The sequence below is a fragment of the Urocitellus parryii genome, chromosome 1 (genome assembly GCF_045843805.1).
Source record: "Urocitellus parryii isolate mUroPar1 chromosome 1, mUroPar1.hap1, whole genome shotgun sequence".
Classification (NCBI taxonomy): Eukaryota; Metazoa; Chordata; class Mammalia; order Rodentia; family Sciuridae; genus Urocitellus; species Urocitellus parryii.
In genome coordinates this window covers 186,100,375-186,122,467 of record NC_135531.1, presented here as the reverse complement: position 1 = coordinate 186,122,467, position 22,093 = coordinate 186,100,375, and the positions used below count along the sequence as shown (strand labels likewise).

Below are 22,093 nucleotides of genomic sequence, written 5' to 3'. Positions count from 1 at the left end.
TAAATATTTATTTTTTAGTTGACACAACATCTTTATTTCACTTGTTTATTTTTGAATGTGGTGCTGAGGATCGAACCCAGGGTCTCACACGTGGGAGGTGAGTGCTCTACCACTGAGCCACAACCCCAGCCCCACATGATTTTCATAATACTCACTTTACCGTTAAAAAGAATAAACCTTGAGGATATGAAAAATTAATCCAAAGTAAACATTGAGCATCCTTAATCTGAAATACTTGGGATAAGAAGTATTTTAGATTCCTGTTTTTTTTTTTTTAATATTTGAATATACATAATGGAATGCCCTGGATATATCCAAGTTAAAACACAAATTCATTTATGTTTCACATGCATGTTATGTACATTGTCTGAAAGTAATTATGCATAAGACTTTTGTGCACTTGCATTTTAACTGCAACCAGTCACACAAGGTCAGGTGTAGAATTTCCCAGTTGGGACACCATGTTGGCAATCAAAATGTTACGGATTGTGGAGAATTTTGGATTTCAGATTCCCATGAAGAAAAAAGAACCTAAACTGAAGCTTGACCTGGTCATTCTCTCTCTCTATGCTGTTCTCCAAGACAAGGCACCATGTTCTTCTAATCCAAAGAGAGCTCAGTGGTTTGTGTTTTGTGAAGTACTGACTTGACCTTGATTAAGCCTATGTCATTCCTTTTTGTCATTGGTCTTGTGTCATTTCTTTAAGGTAGCCTTGGTCTAACAAATTTATGTACCTGGATCTCTGAGTAAATGGTGTGTAAAAGCCATTATACCAATAGGAACATTTCTGCATCCCTGATCGTCACCGTGGTTTTAGGAGCACCAGCATATTTAAAGATAAGAACTGGGTGTATTTTTTGTTTGTTTTCCAATAAATGGGAGTTTGGGCTCTTTGTTTATTTCCCCTTGACAGTTTATGCCATGACACATCCTGACACAGTTGGAAAGTGCCAAAAAAGAGACAGAAGGAAAGCAAGGGCCAGAGATATTCACTGACAGTAACCTATTTGGAGAGTTTGTTTTACTGATTTTTCTACTATTTTCTAGGTAAAAAGTCAGACTTAAAAAGTGAAAGTAGGAAAAGTCATCTTTCCCCATCAAAAGTCCCCCATGTAGGATGGCTTTCCTAGACATACAGGTAGCAATTAATCCATAATTATGGATTTTGTCTTTCTAATTTTATGTCTCCAATTTAAAATTTTCATATTCTATCTTTCATTGGGTAAGAATAATAGAGAATTGGAAGTTTGTATATATAGGGGAGATCAATCAGGCAATTTGCCTCTTTACAAATATGAAACTTCTACATTATTTGGTGCAAAGATGTAAAATGTGATTAGTTTTATTCACATGCACCTGGTCAAATATTAATATTATTTTGGGGAGTGGGTGAGCAATTTAGAACTTGGAGCATCCCTGGCCATAAGAATTATCTAAGTTTCACTGTGAATCTGTCCTTATTGTCCTTATTTTTTTAAAATGACATTTTTTTAATAGAGAGTGGGAGATAGAGAATTTTTTTATATTTATTTTTCAGTTCTTGGCGGACACAACATCCTTGTTTGTATGTGGTGCTGAGGATCAAACCTGGGCTGCACGCATGCCAGGCGAGCGCGCTACCGCTCGAGCCACATCCCCAGCCCAGCCCTTATTGCCCTTATTGACTCCTTATTGAAGTTGCACAGTTCATTCCCACCAGCATGGATTACATTGCTGATTTCCAATTCCCCCAGTATTCAGCAAAAACTGGCATTTATATACAAGCTGCAGCTGATCCATGTAGGTTGTATTCTTCAATTCCTTAAGTTCCAGATTTCTATGCCTCTATATCACATACACTAAATTGGAATTATGGGGACAAGACCTAGAACTCAGCATTTTTTCAAGTTTCCTATGATTCTTACACACACTATCTTTTGCAGGAACACTGGCAAGCTAATGCTTTTACATATATCTGAGTTTGGGTCTATTTAAACCAATATATACAAAGTGCTGAGTGTCTCAAGGCAGGTACTACTGTTTCACAGGATAAAGTGCACCATTCCACCCTCTTCAAATATCCCGAGTGTTAAACTGACACAAATCCCACAATTTCATTCCAAAATGAAAACCTTTTATAGAACAGAAATTATGCCACGGTGGCAGCATTCAGCCACCGATCTCCATTATGTTACCTCACAGCAGGCACTCCCCTCTCCTCTGTCCCCTGGAAACACCATCACAAAGCAAATCAAATTAGATTCTAACCATTTTCATTTTCTAACCTACCCTGGAAATGGCATCATTTGCTATCGTGGTTAAAGGAGATAGTGCTCCTGATTAAAATAATTACATAGCAGGAGCTTGGCCAAATGAAAATAAAATGTGGGGGATGATCACCGAGAGATTAAGAACTGTGTTCAAGAGGATAAGCACCCAGGATATTAAGGCAGGGGGTGATTATGAGTAACAGGAAGGAATTAGGCAAAGGAACACTTGCATTGCGTGCCACAGATGTGTTGCCAGACAGCCGTGTGTTAGAGGAAACTGATTTCCCAAGAGGTGGACATTTGTCTACTGGTTGTTGGACACAACAAAGAAACCAACAGCCTAATTTTATTTCCACTCATCCTAAATACGTGTCACGCCAGAAAAATCTATCAGCTAATCAATATCTATTTACCATTCATCTCATAGTTATCTATTCTAAAAAAAATGTATATTTTCATTTCCTATTCATGTAGGCATTCCCAATATCTGGAATAGATCTTTACACAGAGTAGGTATTTGAATATTCTTATCAAAAATCCTAAAGATAAGATTTTTCACTGCCCTTAAGTTGTTTGCAGTCTAACGTAATTAAAAAATCAATATTGATAAGATATTTTACTAAAGATATTAAGAGTTTTCAGATATTACATAGGTGAGAGCGTCTACTAGTACTATTCTTATACCTTATTTATCCAACAATTTCACACAGCATGGCTTTCTATAAGCGAACTTTCAAATAATAAATGTGGATTTTTTTCATCATGCATTTTTGAGAAAAATGATGATAGTAATATATTCTGATAGGAAGTTTTGAACTGCCCCAGGCTTTATTAAATAGGAGATAGCCCTGAACATTCAGAATCATTAGTATCAGCAAAAACGGTATATACCAGGATTTATTTAAGTATCTAGAGATATTGCAATTTATTTTTGTTTTTACTGCTTTTTAAAAAATCATTTTTTTTGAAAGTCGTCATGTAGGGGGCTTGGCCGAAGTGTGAGGAGAATTTTCAAATGAAGAACTGTCAGGTGGAAAGAGAATAAAGGGGAGAATTAATGTAGGAGTATAGATGACTTTTTCTTCAGTGTAGCCTTTAAAAAGTTAAGTAATAAAAAAGGAACTAAATCAAAGGACAACTGGCCTTGAAGCCACACCTGCTCCCTGACGCATATAAACATAGATCTCAGTAGGAATGGTCTTGGATGAGTTATAGACTTGTACTTTTGATAGGTTCTGGTATATTTCAATAGGAAGTCATTTTGGGTATTTGCTTTTCATATCTGCTTATTTATTCACAAGTCCATCTTTCTCTACCAGTGGAGGTGACAAAAACCTATAATTGTTCCCCCATATCTATTATCATTCATTTTGTAGCAATGGCATTTTTAGAAGAGTATGGTTTCACCTACATCAAGGTTACATTCCCAAGTCATCTTTGCTTTAAGGAAAAGTCTTGCAGCTAAATTCTAGTCAATGGTATGTGACTAGAAAGAATGTGTGCCCCTTAAACAAAAGGACCAATCCCGTTGCTTCTGCACTGCAGCCTCTTTGCAATATCCAAAATCATGAAGGGAAAGAAATTCAGTCTCTTGGGAACAACAGAACATGAAAAAGGGAAAAAATACCTGAGCCCAAACAATGCAGGATCATTATGTGAGAGATACCCGCATATCTTATGTTCAAGATATTGCTATGTTGACTCTTTATTTCAACTGACAAATGTCAGATGAGCCACGTTTCATACCTGACTTATTTTTGCATCCTCCACAAGGTCAATGCCTGATACATAAAAATGTTAGAGTGGTTGAAATGAAGGGCTCAGTATTTTTCCTCTGGAAAAAAAAAAAACAAAACCCACAATGTTTATCTGCCTAGTGCATCTGACCTAAGATTAAACACACTGCGTTTTTGGGCTCCCTAGCAAGAACAGTGCTACTATCTCCTAGTACAAGGCTCCACTGCTTTTATGAATCTAGTAGCCTTGTCTTTTCTTGTCCCCTATATGAAATTGTATTTTCTAATTTGCCTGAAAAGTTAATTAACAAAATTGCTAGAGTCTTGTTTAAAAGGTCAATGAGGTATTTTCTCAAAGTCAAGAACAATTCCTTTGCAAATCTGTCTTCACAAACCAGAGGTTTTTCTATATTGTATCTGCATTATGGAGTCTTGGTTGTTTGGGGGACTTAAAATCTCTGTTTATCTGTATCTATATCTACCTGTGATCCTGGTAAAATTAAATATGTGAATATATTTATAAGGATCAAGTATACATTCAATATGTAATCTACAATATAATTTATAATATAAAGAATAATGTAAAACTCATTATTATCATATAATGTGTATTTTTCTGTGTTTTGGACATGTCCCTCAAAATTCATGTATCTGATATTTAATCCCCAATGCAATTGGGTTGAGAGGCAGGACCTTTAAGATGTCATCAGGGCTTAACTCTCTTGAATGGTTTAATGTCCTTATTGTGCCTTGATCTTGGACTTAACAGCTTCTAGAACTGCAAGTAAATAAATTTCTCTTCTTTATAAATTACTCACTGTCAGGATCTGTATTATAGCAGCACAATACAGACTAAAACTATTTTTTAAACTCACAAGCAGTATGGTTCTCTAGATTCCCTAAATGGGTGGCTCTATGACCTTACTTTGAAGAGACAGTAACTTTATGTAAATACCAATAATAATCACCAAATAACAACTTGAAAGCAATGGTTTGTTTTTGAAATGGCACCATTCCTGAGGAGAGAACTCACCTGAAGTATACCACAACACTCAGCAAAATGGATTTTGTGATTTGAAACATCTGCTTCTTTTCCTTAGCATTTGAGAACTGGGGAATAAGCTAAGAACAAGCGCCAATTATCAGTGGTATTATATTAGCATTTGTGTTTATCCTAGGATTCACTGTGCTTCAACGGAAATTGGGGAAACTAGATGAATAAATAATTGCATACTGAAACATTTAAAGGTGTTTAGATTTGGGGAAGAACACTTTATTCAAGGTTCCATTGAATATGATTATTAAAACCTTTTAGATTTTAAGTTGTTAATGTTTTTATTTAAACCTGAAAGTATAAAATACTGTTTCTGAAATCTATAACTTTTTGCCTCAAGTGTGAATTACTTAAACCAAAAAATAAATCAATAAATTTTGCAAAGGTTCTTGTATGTTGAACCATGTTCTAAAGTAAACACAAAAATGTCACATTATTTCCATTTCAAAATTCAATCCATTTGCCAGTAAATAGATGGAACTGGGGACTATCATGTTAAGTGAAGTAAGCCAATCCCATAAAACCAAAGGCCTCCTGCTCTCTCTGATATGTGGATGCTAACCCACAATAATGGAAGGTGGAGAGGGGAAGAGTTGGATTAGACAAAGGGAAATGAAGGGAAGGGAGGGGTGATGGTAAAAGGAAAAACAGTGGAATGATCTGGACATAACTTTTTCTTTGCTCATAAATGTACACACAATCAGTGTAACTCCAAATTATGTACAACCAAAAGAATGGAATCCTAATTGGAATAGATTGTACTCCATGTACTCCAAAATACACTCTACTATCATGTATATCTAAAAACAACAAATGAAAAAACGTCTTACAAAAAAGTAAATAAATAATCCAGAGACAATGAAAGGTGAGGCCCTCTTTCCTCATGGAAAATAATGCTTACCCAATAAGGACCTGATCTCAATGAAAAAAGAGGTGAACTCCGCATAGATCCTCTCTGGCTTAAGCATTTTCTTCCCTACTAGCATTGACCACACAAAATAATTGGAGTAGCCTATTATCTGCCATGTTTTTAGTGATTGATACTAGCCTTCTACATATCTTGAGCACCAAATATGAAATTGGCATTTACTTGCCACAAGAAATCAAGGATCAAGGCAACCACAACACTCTCAGAAAATATCCTCAGATAGTGAAACCCGAAGCACTGAGTGCCGTAATCAGAAAAACCACCCTGCATGAAATCTGTGGGGGTCACTTATTAAGTGAGGATGTAACAGCAGTCAGTATCCAGAGGGTGCATGAACCTCTCTAGGAGAAAACAAAAATAATCCGAGCTGCATTGTTTATCAGTGTAGGCCTGAGGTCATCAATGAGAACACAGGAGCTATAAATAGCAAATTAAAGGAAAGAAGTTCAAACACACCTACCCCTTCCTCCCAGGATGCCCTTACTCACAGTTGACTCACAGACACATTTCCTCATTAAGCTGGTTTCTCTAGTAGGTGTTATAGCAACTTCCCCTCATTCCCCAGGGGGTTACAGACCCTTTGTATGGGCTACTGTACCCTGCACTTATGTTTTGGATAAAATGTATTATATCTCACTCCCTATTTTATGTCTCTGCCCCTCTAGCTGGACAATGTTTTTCTGTTTTGTTTTATATATTCTCTTTAATTTCTATGTCTCAAGTACCTCATACATGATATGTGGTTAATTGAAGGTAATTACATAAAGTAAGGAATGATTCTGTCTGCCCCCCATGCCCATTCCAGGAAAAATCCTTGAATTTCACTGACTGTTTTTTTGCTGACTGTTAAGTCAAACAAAACCTATGTTGATTATTAGAGGTTAAATTAGGGAATTCTACTCATCTGTGATGGGATCTGTTTGGGGGCCAACTCTCCTAAATGTTATAACGCTTCTCCTATTATATAAATACCCCAATTTCAAATGCTTTCTTTACCTTCCTAACTTCTGAGCTTCTTGAGGGTCACAATATATATAGTCATTCAGTGAAAATGTACATTATTTATAAAAGATGCACTGTGAGCATAGAGATGAATCATGCACAATGACTGCCCTCAAGGAGCTTATACTGCCCTGCAAATGAGGGACACTTAGAAAACAAATAAAACATGTCATAGGACATGGACACTGTAGAAACAGAAATGAAGCTTGTCAAGCTCAGCATGTTATCAGAGAAGAGAAGACTAGAGGAATTGATAGGTTAAGCATGGAAAACAAGAGGCAAAGGACATTCTTGCCCCGAATATAAATATATAAAAAGAAAGAAAATGTGTAAAAGTCAAGGGGGAATGAGAAAATATGCTGTGATCTGAATTCAATAGCATTAAAGCACAGAGTAGAAGGATTTAAGTTTTTCTGAAGTAAGGTGATAAGTTTGGGCCATTAGATGAGCCTGTGTTCCCTGATACAGATTTGAGATTTCTCCTAGAAGTCAGTGATGCCTTGACTGACTTGTACCACAGAAGTAACGTGATCATCTTTGTAATTTCAAAGAGACTCTTTGTCATTTCAAAGGTTGCAGAATAGAAAGGAAAGAGAGAAGAGGAGCAATACTGGAAATAATGGAAGTATTATTAGGTAGTCATAGTAAGAGAAATGCAGTAGACACTTTGCAGCCAAGTGATCTGCTTGAAATGTGTGTTCCTCCCCATCCAAAGCAATTATAGGCTGACATTCTATCCCTCAAAGTGATGATAGCATTAGGACTCAGGGCCTTTTGGAGGTAAAGTTTTTAGGGCTTTATTTTTGTGAATGGAATTAGTGCCCTCATAAAAGAGGGCCTAGACAGACCCCTTTGTCCCTCTCAGTCACAGCAAGAAGGTAGCATCTATGAGTCAGAAAGCAAGTCCTTGTTAGACCAAATATGCCTTAATGATGGACATCTCAGCACAGCCTTCAAAATTGTGAAAAATAAAATTCTGTTGTTCATAGGCCATTCAGTTTATGAAAACTTGTTACAGCAGCTCAAACAGACTCGAACCCTACCCTTCTCCTATGCATAGCTTCCTCTTATGCCAATAAAACCCATATTTGGTAGAAAATAGTGGATGATATCAGAACCCTGGAGTCAGAAAGCTTACGTAGAAATCTTTTTTTTCTTATTCAAAATCCTCCTAAGCTTCAGTTTTCACTTCTGTGAAACTGGGTTAATAACACAATCTACCAAATAGTGTTATTATGAGGATTCCATCAGGTAATATAAGTAAATGCTTAGAACAGCATTGGTCATGTTCAGTTTTAAGTATCATTATTATTACTATTACTACCACTACCACCATTTGGTTTATGGATCTACCATACATGAGCCTCAAGAAAGGTGCATCCCAAAAGAAAAAGTAAGTGTAACTGGTTTAAGCTGTTCAGTATATTTCAATTTCATTTGCAGTGATGGTTTTAGATAGAGGCATATTATATAATCCTAGTTAATAAGCTATAAAAAATATCAGACCTGAAAACAAATTTGAGAGAGAGGCCTTTTACTACTGTATATTATTCATTGTGTTGAGAGGTCAGAACATCTACATACAGCTGACAAGTTTTAGGGTGACATGTGTGGAAAACAGTGAAAAAATTATCTGTGAGGAAATACTGAATTCAATAATCCAAAACTTTCCAAATAAAAACCCTTTTTTGTTAACAAGAAAATAAATATCATTATTGTTTAAAATGTTTTTGCATTGTTGTCTGTCACTTGTTACCAAAAGCATCTTGACTGTTACCTTTGACACAAAATAAGAAGAGCATGAATTACAGCAGATGGATGGGCTAAAGAGGGTCATTTTGAGAATAATAATGATATAGAATATAAAGGATCCAATGACCATTTGGATATAAGCAATTAGGATAGAGGGAATTGATGGCTCTCACTTTAATAGAGTTTTCAAGAATGAAGACTGTGACATAAACTCACGAGATTTGAAGAGTTCACAAAGATCTCCAGAGGGAAAAGAGTCAGGTCTGGGAGAGAGAAGGGGATGGAGAGGTCTGAAGTAGAACAAGATATATTTCATATTTGTATAATTATGTCAAAATGGATTTTATGGTCATATACAACTAAAAGAACCAATTAAAAAAGACAAAAAGTGAATAAAGATAAATCTACCAAAAGAATAATGGGCAGAAGTTCTTAAGCAGTAAAGAACACATTCTTAGATGTCGGAAGAATTTCCCAAAACTTCAGAATAGAATTTTAAAGGTATCCACAGGAAATGAGGCTACATGGAGACTAAAAAATGTTTCCTGTATTTAACAATGAGTTGGTCCCCAATTTCGCTGCTAGAGCAAATCAGAAATATTCTGAAGTGGGGAGAGAGTGTGCATTGCATTAAGAAGCCAGCTGGGAAAAAAAAAATGTGCACATTGAAATTCTGGCAAAAAGGGTCCCAGAGAGATGGATTCACATTGATCTTCATACTTTAGCCCAACACTTGGCACATCATCTGGGCTGAATAGATGAGTGGATGGACAGGCAGATACACAGACTATGGATGTTAAGTCCTCTTCTTGAGCTGAGAAGACATAAACATTCTAGACTCAAAGATCTAAATTTATATAGGAAAAAAATCCATCAATTCTCTATCACAGGTTATGTACAAAAAACACCTGAGAAACTCAGATGTCTCCGCTAGAGCTTGTTCTTTTGGACTTAAGGAAGAATTGCAAGATGAAAACTTCCTAACCAGAGGTATCCTGAAATTGTTGCTCTCCATTGAGTATTTAACTTTTTGATTTAATTTTCTAATATGTAAAAAATCAAGAGATACAACCAAGAAGTCTGGATTTCTGGGTCTTCTTGGAAAATCAGAGGGGCTAGCAACACCATGTTCACATTCTCACGCTCTGTGAAGGACAGACATTGCCTTGCCCAGCCATGATCATCATCTATCCATTTACCATGAGTGGCAAAAAATGGCACTGTTTTCATTTTTATTTATTTTTTAGGTGTAGATGGACACAACACAATGCCTTTATTTTTATGTGGTGCTGAGGATCAAACCCGGGTCCTGCCAATGGGAGGCGAGCGCTCTACTGCTGAGCCACAATCCCAGTCCAATAGCACTGTTTTTAAAAAGTTTGTGGAAGAACTGAAAGGAAAGTGATTATTTCTTTTACACTTAGATCTATCAAAAATGGAAAACCTAAGAAAGCCAGGGTATATTTTAAGAAAAACAGAAGACAAAAAATTTCTTCCTTAAGTTTTCTAAAAATTGGACATAAGACAATGAGATAACAAATACTCTTTTAATGTCATATTGAAGCATTACTAAATAGGCAAATCCAGTATTTAATTTAATTCTACAGATAATTTAATTATCCAGGGGATTAATTATTTCATTAGGGGATTTACTTTCAATGTTCACTACTGGTTAGGAACATAATATATGTTGACTTGCAGATTTTGTCCAGAAAAGATAAAAATTATTTCTCGCTGTAAACATTGTGTTTTAATTGTCTTATAAGACATTAACCAGTTTTGGGGTGTGTGTGTGTGCTTGTGTGTTTTGGTGACATTCTCTTGGGGAAATGAAACTTAGTGAACTAAATGTAGCATATCCTCCAAACTGCATAATTTTCTGTCCTTAAAATGTTCTTTGAAATAACTTTTGCACCCTCTGGTTCTCTCATTAATGAGTTACACAGTTTTAACACGTGTTCATTCTATACTTATATGAAAGTCACATATTTTAAGTTTGTGAAAAATGTAATGTGAGATTTTTGAAAAAGGCAAACATTTTCCTAAATAGTTATTACTTACACAAAATGGGTCTTTGTAGAAATAACGTCTTCAATTATGTTACCTGCTTGGCCTCTGCAGACAATTTCATTTCTGGTCCTTATTAAACTGAACCCACACACTCCCTCCCCAGGAAGTTGGCAGTGCTTAGTCAAGCTGATCCTTCTACTTACATCACAGTGTGAATGAGAGTTCTGATTGCAGTAGAGATTGCCCAAAGACTCTCGATATTCTTAGAAGCGCCTGAGGCAGAAAAAATAAAAATGAGGCTAGATACTGCCCACTTGACAGTTTTGCCCAACAGAGACTCGGCTGTACAATGTGGAACTGAGTAAAGTCCATGGTGAGTAGGTGAGTTGGTGCTGTGACTCAGCAAGCAGAGAAGAATTCCACCAGCTGGGCCCTCCACCCAGGTCTGCAGAGGAGAAAGAACTCATTTCTGAAACTTCTTGGTAGTTAGGTAGAATCACATTAAAGAGAAACTGCACATAAATAATTGCTGATTCAACACAGTTGTCAACTGCTGAGCAATTCTGGCTTAGAAAACTCAGCAATTAACATCAATGGATAATGATCATTAAGTGATGCTGTGGGCATCTACGGCACCATAAATGGATCCAATTTGTACTTAAGGATCAGGTAGTGGCAAGGAAACTGTTTGTAGCAACCTCACACTATACAATCCTGGGAAACACAGTCCTGGAGAGGATGTCTAAATGGTGGTCTATCCCAATAATAAACAGTAGTGTGATTTGTATCCCCTTTGTTCTAGTTATTTCTGCTGACACTACTGTAGCAGTTTCATTATTAAAGCCTCTTCATTTTGACTATCTGAGAAAATCTAGTTCATTCAGCAATAAGTGTTAAAGAAAGAGTCCACTTGGTCTTTCCATTTATTAATAACAAACTTTACAAGCTCAGGTGAAAGTACTTAAGATATTTCAAAAACAAATACAACCACCAAGACCATTTGGGTCTGACTAGTTATTTGACATAATAATTCCCTTTTGCAAACCTGAGCAGCTTCTATTAAAATTACTGAAATAGTATATATGAAAATTATTCATCCTCACTTATATTTTAAGGTATCAACATTGATTTGAAGCAAGCCATGATATGTGTTGGTAGTCCTAGCTACTGGGGAGGCTGAGGCAGGAGGATCTTGAGCCCAGGGGTTCAAGGCCAGCCTAGGCAACACAGGGAGACCCCATCTTTAAAAAAAAAGTAAAAAAGAAAAAAAAAATCATATCTAAATAAGAATCTTATATCTAAACCTAAATCTTATGGAATCCTGCTAGTTCTTGTGTTATATTTTTGTCTCTATAGCAAATACCTAAGATGATCAATTTATAAAGGGAAATGGTTTATTTTGGCTTACAGTGTCAGAGATTTCAGTGCATGATTGGTTTGCACTGTTGCTTTGGGCCTGTGGTGAGGCAGCATATTATGGCAGGAGCACAGTATGGTACAAATCTGTTCACCTCAAGGCCAGAAAGCAAAAAAGAGCAGGGAGCAGGATGAAGAATCCAGGTGGCACTTTCTCTTGAGGACATGACCCCAATGACCTGCAGACCTCTCTCTAGGCCCCACCTCTTAAAGGTTTACCACTCCCCAATAGCACCAGGTTAGAGGTCAAACCTTCAATATGTGGACTTAAACTGTAACAGTTCTTTTGAAGCATTTTTTTTTTAAATGCAAAATGCTAAAGAAAGAGGTGCTCCTTTTGTAGTAGTAGAAAGTGAGACAAAGAGGTTTGCTCAGCATCATGGGTTTAACCACTATAGAATGGTCCATGGAATCAAGTGCTCCCATCTTTGTGACTCTGCCCCACACCTTTGACTATGCTAGCAATTCTTCACTATAGTAAAAATGTGATTATTTTATTTGGGTGACCAAACCCCTAAATGGTTAAGAGATAGCAATGGGAGAATAATTTGAGAGAGTTAAGGACTTTTTTCCCTTCAGATTTGACTTATGTCTTGCTTTGAATTTATTTAGATGATGGGACAATGCGGATATAGCTAAAAAAAAAAAATGTTCATACTTTCTAGAATAGTTTTCTTCTCACTTGAAAAAATGGCAGTTGCCCATATCAAAAAGACAACTTCATCTCCAGATTTGATGGACATTTTTGGAAAAATCCAAGTCCTTCTTCAACTGCTGTATCCCTCCCTCCATATGTCAGGTCACCCATGGGTGTCACCACTGAGAAAAGTCTACAGTCTTCTCACTTTCAAGTCAATAGACGTTTTTTTTTTTCTACCTCAGAATACTTTAAGGGCCACAGAAACCAGGCCAAAGAAACAAAGGATTAATAATGCTTTGGGATAGAATTTGTATAATATCAGATTTTCACACCAATGTAAACTTTTCCAAAATAAAATTCTTCTGAAATTAGTCATTTGCATTGTAATTTGGCTGTGAATGAGAAACTTAAATTCTATTTTTCCCCTTTATTTCCAAACAAATGGACCTTGCCAACACAAAGCCATTTTTTTTTTTAACATTTGATGAGAGAAAACTGCCTTTTGGAAACTTCCTTTGTTACCAGGGACTAAATCTCAGATGATGAGGATCAGTAACCTAGAGTTAAAGCTGCTGCTTTATCATTCTCACTTCATGATCAAACCTATAGACAATTATCGTTGTCTTCTGGTCCAAGCACCTGGGATACAGGTAGGAGAGACAAACATGAATAAAATCAACTCTCACACTTTTCTGAGGATCAGAGGCTTGGAAGGAGATAGCCACAAAAGAAGTCACTGGGATTCTCAGACTAACCCTCACAAGAGGGTGCAGGGTAGTAAACATGGTTCACTAATAGTTTTCTCCTTAATTACAAAGCCAGTCAGTTTCTAGGTATATGAACATCTTAAATTTTTTGCTCAGATTTTATGCTACTCACACCTTCTCTTCTTTTAAAGAATCACTTGTTTTATTGACCACATCACTTCATTCTTATTCTAAATCATATGGCATGCCAACCCCCATTCATTCACTGTGTATTTATAGAATTCCTAGAGATGCTATTTCAACCACAGGAATTACATTCTAGATTTAAATAGAGCAAGCAGTACATGCCTTCATGAAACTCGCATTCCAAAAGGTAGAGTTACACACACACCACAATCCATAAAATATATGTGTATATATTTATATAATACATGACTGGCTATGTGTAACCACATGCCACATGACAGTGTTTTGTTAAGGATGGACCACATACATGACTATGGTTCCACAGGATTATATTACTTACTGATGTCACAGCCATTTTAGTTTTCTTCCAGTACAGTCTTATGTTCACAGAAGGGCAATATCACCGCAGAAACTATTCCTATCATTAAGCAACACATGACTCTCTCTTTATATATATGTGTATATATAAATATGTATATATACATATACATATATATATATATATATATACAAATATATATAAATATGTATATATACACATACATATGTACCAAAATTCACCACATAAACATCACAGATTTTAGGTTAATATTTTTTCTTGCAAAAATGTGAGCTGTGACCATTGTATGAAGCATTTTTTGTAACTGTGCCAATATTGTTTAAAAATCGTTTATTACAAAACTCTGGTACAAGATTAGAATGCACAGAATACTCCTGAGTATATGTTAATGCAGTGGTGAGAATTATGTCATAAACTATGGTACATGTGTTCTGGACTTTTGCTCAGGGACTACTTCCCTATAACATTAATACTCAATTCCCTTATATAAAAAGATGTATTGTTTACATATGACCTACGCATGTCCTCCCTTATACTTTAAACTGTCTATAGATTACTTCTAATACTTAATACAATGCAAATGCTATGTAAAAAGTCGTCATACTATATTTTTAAGGAATGATGACAAGAAAAAAAATGTGTACATGTTCAGTAGAGATGCAGCTATGTATATTTGGATATTTTGGATCCATGGTTGATTGCATCCAAGAATGTAGACCCACAGATACAGAGAGTCAACTGCGCATATTAAACCATACATCTATGTGTGTAGTAGTACAACATATACTTGTAGTATACAATTAAGGGAAAACTACTATGAAAAAATGGAATAAAAAGCAGAAAGGGATGGGGAAGGAGGGAAGGAGGAGGCAAATTGTTAGTCAACATGGCACTCTTCATGAGGGCAAACCACCTAGAAAAATGATACTTGAGTCAAACAAGACAGAGATGCAGGAGGCACTAAGCAGGCAGCTTTGTTCAGGAAGCAGGTTTAGACAAGGGAGCACTGGTTCAGAGATGCTGAGTGCAGAGGTAACGGAAGAGAAGGCACCCAAAATTATTAGGAAAGGGACACACACTTGGGGATTAAGAGTGGTAGGAGTTGGGAAGGGAGAAAAGACACAGGCGATGTAGGGCTTTTGTAGCCTTCTGCAAAGAACACTGAAGCCAGAAGATCACTAAACATTCTGATGTTTTCCCTTCCAATTTATTTTTTCCTCTGTTTACACACAGATAAACATTTTAAATGGGTTGGTAGAACACTAAACTTACCAGGGGTATCCTGCAGTATTTATTAATGGCACTTTATAATCATTCCACCATGATATAACATATTCTGCATCAACACACTAAGGACTGTATATTCGTCTATTTGTTTCTTCCAATGTATAGGCTTAGGAAAGTAGATAGAGGTCCTGGTATACTCCTGGAATAATAAAATGGGATTCATACTTTATGTCCAAACACTTTATTATGTTTGTTTAATTCCTTTGAGGAAATAAGGAAAAAGAAATAAATCTCTTCATCTTAGAGCGAAAGTCCACTTAAACGTTGGTGATCTTTTCAAGGCTGATCCACCTGTAAAAGTGGAAAAGTCCCTCAGATATCCCACTGGGGACACCTATATTTGTAATAAGGAAGAAAAGTTCGAGAACACCCTTGGTGTGGTCTATGCAGATCAAGCTACCTCCAGTATAATCTTATGTAGGGAATTAAATCCCTTACATTGCTATCTTAATTATGAATACAGAGCTAAAGCAATTCATAGCAACGAAAAGCAACATGATCTGTTGTTTTTTGGTACCACAACAGGAAAAAAAAATAAAATAGTTTAATAGGCAATGATAGCCAAATGGTGACAGCTACCAGAATTCATGAATTCATGGACATTTGCCTGTAGGGATGCAAACCAGTCTTTCACAGCTGTGGATTGAAACATAAAATCTTAAAATGCATCTGGTATGGATTCTTCACACTCCACACTGTCCTGCTCACAGAGATAAGAGCGTGTCATTCACTAACGTGGCTATTGAGCACTGACCTTCTGTGATAAACTTTGAAACAGCCAAAATGTTCCAAGAAATCTTGATTCTTTCAAAACGAATAAGGAAGGAAGGAAGGAAGGAAGGAAGGAAGGAAGGAAGGAAGGAAAGAAAGAAAGAAAGAAAGAAAGAAAGAAAGAAAGAAAGAAAGAAAGAAAGGTTAGAGGGAAGGAGGGAACGAAAAGGAAGAAAAAAGAGAAAGAAGGTGAGTTTTGAGCAGAGGGCTTTAAAAGCTTTGTTTTACTTTTAAATAACATGCATAGATGCCTATTCTGACATAAGAACAGCTGGCACATTTAACAGTATAATGTAAACATCTGTTCATGTTCATGTGTTGAAATAAGCATATCAGATGTTAATGTTCCAAAAATTCAAATTGGTTTCAAAATAGTGCTTTTTGATAGCCTATGAAGTAAATGGCAAAACTAAGAACAGCGAATGGGGGGAAAGGGCAAATAAATTCCTTAACTGTGCCCCCAACTCCCTTTACCACTGTATCCCACTCCTTTGCCAATCATCTTAAATTCAGTTGCTTCTCCTTAATAGCTGCTTTTACATAATGGGAAATTTTGTTTCAATTCTCTTTTCCCAGGGCTGTGTAGAATTGATATAGGGCAGACATTGCTTGACATGCAATTCTCCAGCCCTTCTGAAATTCTGCTGAACTTTCTCTTTAGAGCAAATAAAGCAGGTAAACTCAACAGCCATGGAATTGGCACTATTAAATTCAGGGACATAAAATAAGGCACTAAAGGAGATAACTTCTCACTCACAAAGTCTTAAAAAAAATCCACATCCCTAAGCGGTTATTTTAGCTCTTGGAGAACACACAAAGTCAAGGGTGGCATTCATGACCCTAGTTAGTTGCAAGGAGGGACGGGAGCTGGAGATGTGGCTCAGAGATAGAGCACTTGCCTAGCATATGTAAGGCTCTGGGTTTGGTCCCCAACACAGCCAAAAAAAAAAAAAAAAAAAAAAAAGAAACAAGGAAAGGAAAAAGAGAAAAAGAAAAGAAAAACAAAAGAGGGATTGCTAACAATTCACAGAAAGATATCATGATTCCTAATTCCACAATTGCTGTCCAGCAGGGCTCAACCAAAGTGTAATTTTTACGACAACTAATTTGGCTCCTTAAATTCAGATACTTAAGATAAATGTTCTCTTTTTGAGAACAATAAGATAAATGTTCTCTTTTTGAGAACAATTTGGTTGCATTGTTGTTTTTCCCCTGAGTTCTGAATGGATCAATGTCTTGACCAGTATTGAGAAAAGCATTGAAGTTCAGGAAAGGAAAGGGTTGAATTAGGAATGTCCAGAAAAGCCTAAGAAAAAATAAAAATAATATAATCAGATGTATGAATATGTGATAAAGTATATGGAGCAAAATATTATTGTAGAACTGAAGTAATAAGTTATAGGTATTCACTATACAATTTTTATTAATGCATTTTTTTTGGGGGGGGTACTGGGGATTGAACTCAGGGACAGTCGACCACTGAGCCACATGTCCAGCCCAATTTTGCATTTTATTTAGAGGCAGGGTCTCACCGAGTTGCTTAGTAGGTCATTTTTTGCTGAGGCTAGCTTTGAACTTGCAATTCTTCTGCCTCAGCCTCCCAAACTGCTGGGATTATAAGCGTGCTCCACAATGCCCAGCTTATTAATTATATGGAATCATGAGTTCCATAGTGTCATATTCACTATCACATCTTTAGCAGACCTGAGGTATGCTAAAGTGAATATTAAACACATGTTACAGAAGCAGTGAGACATGCCACAAGGAGATATTGGTGAGTGTTCCATGGTGGGTGGTGGGTGGTTTAGCACAACATGTGACAATCTGAGAAGCCCAATTTCCTGGTACAGCATGCTCGCTGGGCTTGGCTGAGTACTGACATTGTTAAGTAATAGTTATGAGTAGTGGAATATGCACCAGTGTAGCAGAGTCACAGGGTTTGTTTGAATTCCTTTAATGAACAATCAAGTAACTTATAGAACAATCACCTGTAAACAAGGAGTGAGTTGAAAGCATATAAGAATGAAAGAGAAAATGACCACAAGAGACCAATAGCTACATGTGGCTAGTGACTATAATACTGGATAATGTAGATACAAACGTGTCCAATATCATAGAAAATCCTATTGGACACACTGGCTATAATATTTTGGAAAGGGCAGAGCAAGGAACAGTGAAGAAAAGAAAGAAGATATTCCTCCATGGAAAATGACACAATGAGTCTCTCCTTCAGACTTGATGATGACCTGATGAATAGAAAGACCTCAAAGTCCAGAATAGCTGGACCCCACATATTAATGTTTATTGCAAAAATAGGGTTTCAGACTATCTGTCAGGAATTAACAATGGAAGAATTCGCCTGGACAAAGTGAGTGTTAGTAGTGGCTAGAAGTTATAGAAATTTAGAAGCTCTTCCCCTATTATGGGATAAAATATGTCAATCTTCCCAATTCTTCGTGCCCAGAAGGATTAGGCAACAGTTACCAAGATTATATTTCTGGACAGACTGATTCAGATTTAATTTGAAATGAAGAAAACACAAAAAAGGGCATCTAGGCTGGTTCCACAGTCTTGCTATCGTGAATTGAGCTGCTATGAACATCGATGTAGCAGTGTCCCTGTAGCATGCTCTTGTTAGGGCTTTAGGGAATAGACCGAGAAGGGGAATAGCTGGGTCAAATGGTGGTTCCATTCCCAGCTTTCCGAGAAATCTCCATACTGCTTTCCAAATTGGCTGCGGATGAATGGATAAAAAAAAATGTGGCATTTATATACAATGGAGTATTATTCTGCATTAAAAAATGACAAAATCATAGAATTTGGAGGGAAATGGATGGCATTAGAGCAGATTATGCTAAGTGAAGCTAGTCAATCTTTAAAAAACAAATACCAAATGACTCCTTTGATATAAGGGGAGTTAACAAGGACAGGGTAGGGACGAAGAGCTTGAGAAGAATATTTACATTAAACAGGGATGAGAGGTGGGAGGGAAAGGGAGTGAGAAGGGAAATTGCATGGAAATGGAAGGCGATCCTCAGGGTTATACAAAATGTCATATAAGAGGAAAGGAGGGGTAAGACAAGATAATACAAATGGAAGAAATGATTTACAGTAAAAGGGGTAGAGAGAGAAAAGGGGAGGGGAGGGGAGGGGAGGGGGGATAGTAGAGAATAGGACAGACAGCAGAATACATCAGACACTAGAAAGGCAATATGTCAATCAATGGAAGGGTAACTGATGTGATACAGCAATTTGTATACGGGGTAAAAGCGGGAGTTCATAATCCACTTGAATCAAACCGTGTAATATGATGTATTAAGAACTATGTAATGTTATGAACGACCAATAAAAAAAAAAGAAAACACAAAAAAGTATAATTTATTACTTATCAGCATTTACTAAAGAAAGATTAATATCTTGATCTCAATCAATTAGTCTATGATGGATGACTACATCTATATATATAAACACAAAAAAGTATACATAGCTGGATGTAGTGGGTATATGCCTGTAATCTCAGCAACTTGGGAGACTGAGGAAGGAGGATCAAAGAGTTCAAGGCCAACCTTGAGCATTTGTTCAAGACAAGGTCTTATGAGATCCTATCTAAAAAGTTTGGGGACATAGTTTAGTATAAAGTACCATTGGGGTCAATCTCTAGTACTGAAAAAAGAGAGAGAGAGAGAGAGAGAGAGAGAGAGAGAGAGAGAGAGAGAGAGAAGAAGAAGAAGAAGGAGGAGGAGGAGGAGGAGGAGGAGGAGGAGGAGGAGGAGGAGGAGGAGGAGGAGAAGAAGAAGAAAGGAGACAAAGGAAGGAAGGAAGAGGGAGGAGGAAAGAAAAGAAAATGAAAGAAAATTCTAACATGTATATATTATACATAAATTTATGAATCTGGAATACACATATATCTTTTTTATCCCCTTATGAGTATTAAAAATAATTTGTTTTCCAGTTGTAATTCCAAGAGTGACTATGTTAAACAGTTTTTCATTGCTATGCAGGAAAAAAAATAATAACATGAACAGCTTAGAAGAGGAAAGGTATATTTTGATTCATGAATTCAGATGTTTCAGTCCATATCAGTTGGCTCCACCGCTTTTGGCCTGAAGTGAGGCAGAACATTATAGTGAAAGGGTGTGGTGAAAGGGTCATACATCAGGAAGCAGAGAAAAAGAACAAGGAAGAAGCCTGGGACCAGATATAGCCGCTAAGAGCACGCCCCCTAGGACCTACTTGTTCAATTAGGTCCCACCTCCTGTGGTTGGTTTCCACCACCTCCCAATAAAGCCATCATATTTTAAACCCACTGATGAGGTCTGAGCCTTCATGGTCTAGTCACTTCCTAAAAGCCTCATCTCTGCACACTGCTATTCTGGGGACTAAGCCTTCAACACATGAGCCTTTGGGGGAACACTTCATATTCAAACCATAACAGGGTCTGTACAGATGGAGTTAAGGACGAAGAGGCCAGGGATGGAAATGTGGTCCCTGCCTCTGCCTTCATGCAGATTGCCTCTCCACCTAGATCATCTGACAGCTTTGCAGCTCTAGCCTGATCTACCTCTTAACACATTCTGAACACTGCCGGAAAGCAATTACCCTCAAATATAAATCTGAGCAGGTCACATTCCTTTTTGTAACCCTTCCGTTATTACATTTTTCCTCAGGAAAAAAAAAATCTGTGGCCTTTGCATGGGAAAAACCAGTCTCCAGGATGAGGTCCCTGCTCATCTTGTGAGTCCCAATATTTGCAATTTGCTTCACTTTGGGCTAAAATGATTCCTACTTTCTGCAAGTCCATTTTCTTTCTTCCCTTCAGGGCTTGGTACACACTGTGTTTAATGTGTGCCTTTGTTTCCTTATGTAAAATAAGGATAATTAAGAGCCTATCTCATAAGGTTATGGTAATAATTAATTAGCAAGGTGCATAAGAAGAATTTCTGTTATTTAGTAGGCAGAGTGAAATAAAATGCGTAATGGTGCTAGGCTGCTAACAGATGACACAGGTTAAGGGGTTCCCCTGCTTAGAAGCATATGAGATCTGGAAGACTCTTGCAGAGGAAGGGTTCTCTCTGGGAAGATATGCAAACCTCCTGCCAGAATGCTGGAAGGGTGTGATTTAATTTTTTTAGAATTAAAGATGATCTTTTAGATCTATCCATCAAATTACTCATTGACATTTTTCATTTAAGATAAGATAGGCTTTGTTGGGAAAAGTCAGTATTGAATAACTGAGGATACCACTGGATTAAAAATCAGGAATTCACTGTATAAAACACCTGCCCAGGACTCCTCAATACTGCCAAAGTCACCAAAAGCAAGGATAGTCTGAGAAACTGTCAGAGCCAGGAGGAGCCTGTGGAGACAAGAAAATCAAATGCAATATGGTAAACTGAATGAGGTCCTGGAAGAGAAAAAGACATTTAGGGAAACCAGGAAATCTCAATTAACTCTGGACTTTAGTAACGATAATCTATTAATGTGAGCCCATTATTGGAAAACTTCATCATATAAACATAAGTTTACTAAGAGTGAAAACTTGATACAGGTTATATAGAAACTCTGTATCATTGTTTTGATTTTTCTGTAAGTCTTATTTCTAAAAAAAAAAAAGTAAAGATTAAAGTTTTTTTTTTTTGTTTGTTTGTTTTTTGTTTTTAAGTCAGGGCACCCTAGTAGCATAAGCAGTCTTGCTGTTGAGGAGATGCATGACTCTGTGGCTCAGATCAAGGTCATTCACCTTTCTGAGATGCTGCTTCCTCAAGAAAGAGTTGAAAGAAACAAAATATTCTTTCCCACAAAGTTCTAGTTCCATGAATTTGAATATGAAAAAGACTGAATCCACAAATGATACACTACCAATACCAAGAAACTTTTTGTGAAACTATATCTCAATCAGAAAGTGGACAGAAAAAGTATGTTTGTATATGTATTTGCTGCATGTTTTATCATTTTAAAAAGAGCAGCAGGGACTGAATTTCACCCTGGCTGGGGTGTAGGGTGTTGGAGTACAA

At 36.8% G+C, this 22,093-nt stretch overlaps 1 protein-coding gene across 3 annotated transcripts in view; it reads right to left on the bottom strand.

The window, feature by feature from the left end:
• The window catches only part of Cntnap5 (contactin associated protein family member 5), a 771,818-nt gene that overhangs the window by 181,263 nt on the left and 568,462 nt on the right, over positions 1 to 22,093 (bottom strand). The window lies entirely within an intron of this gene.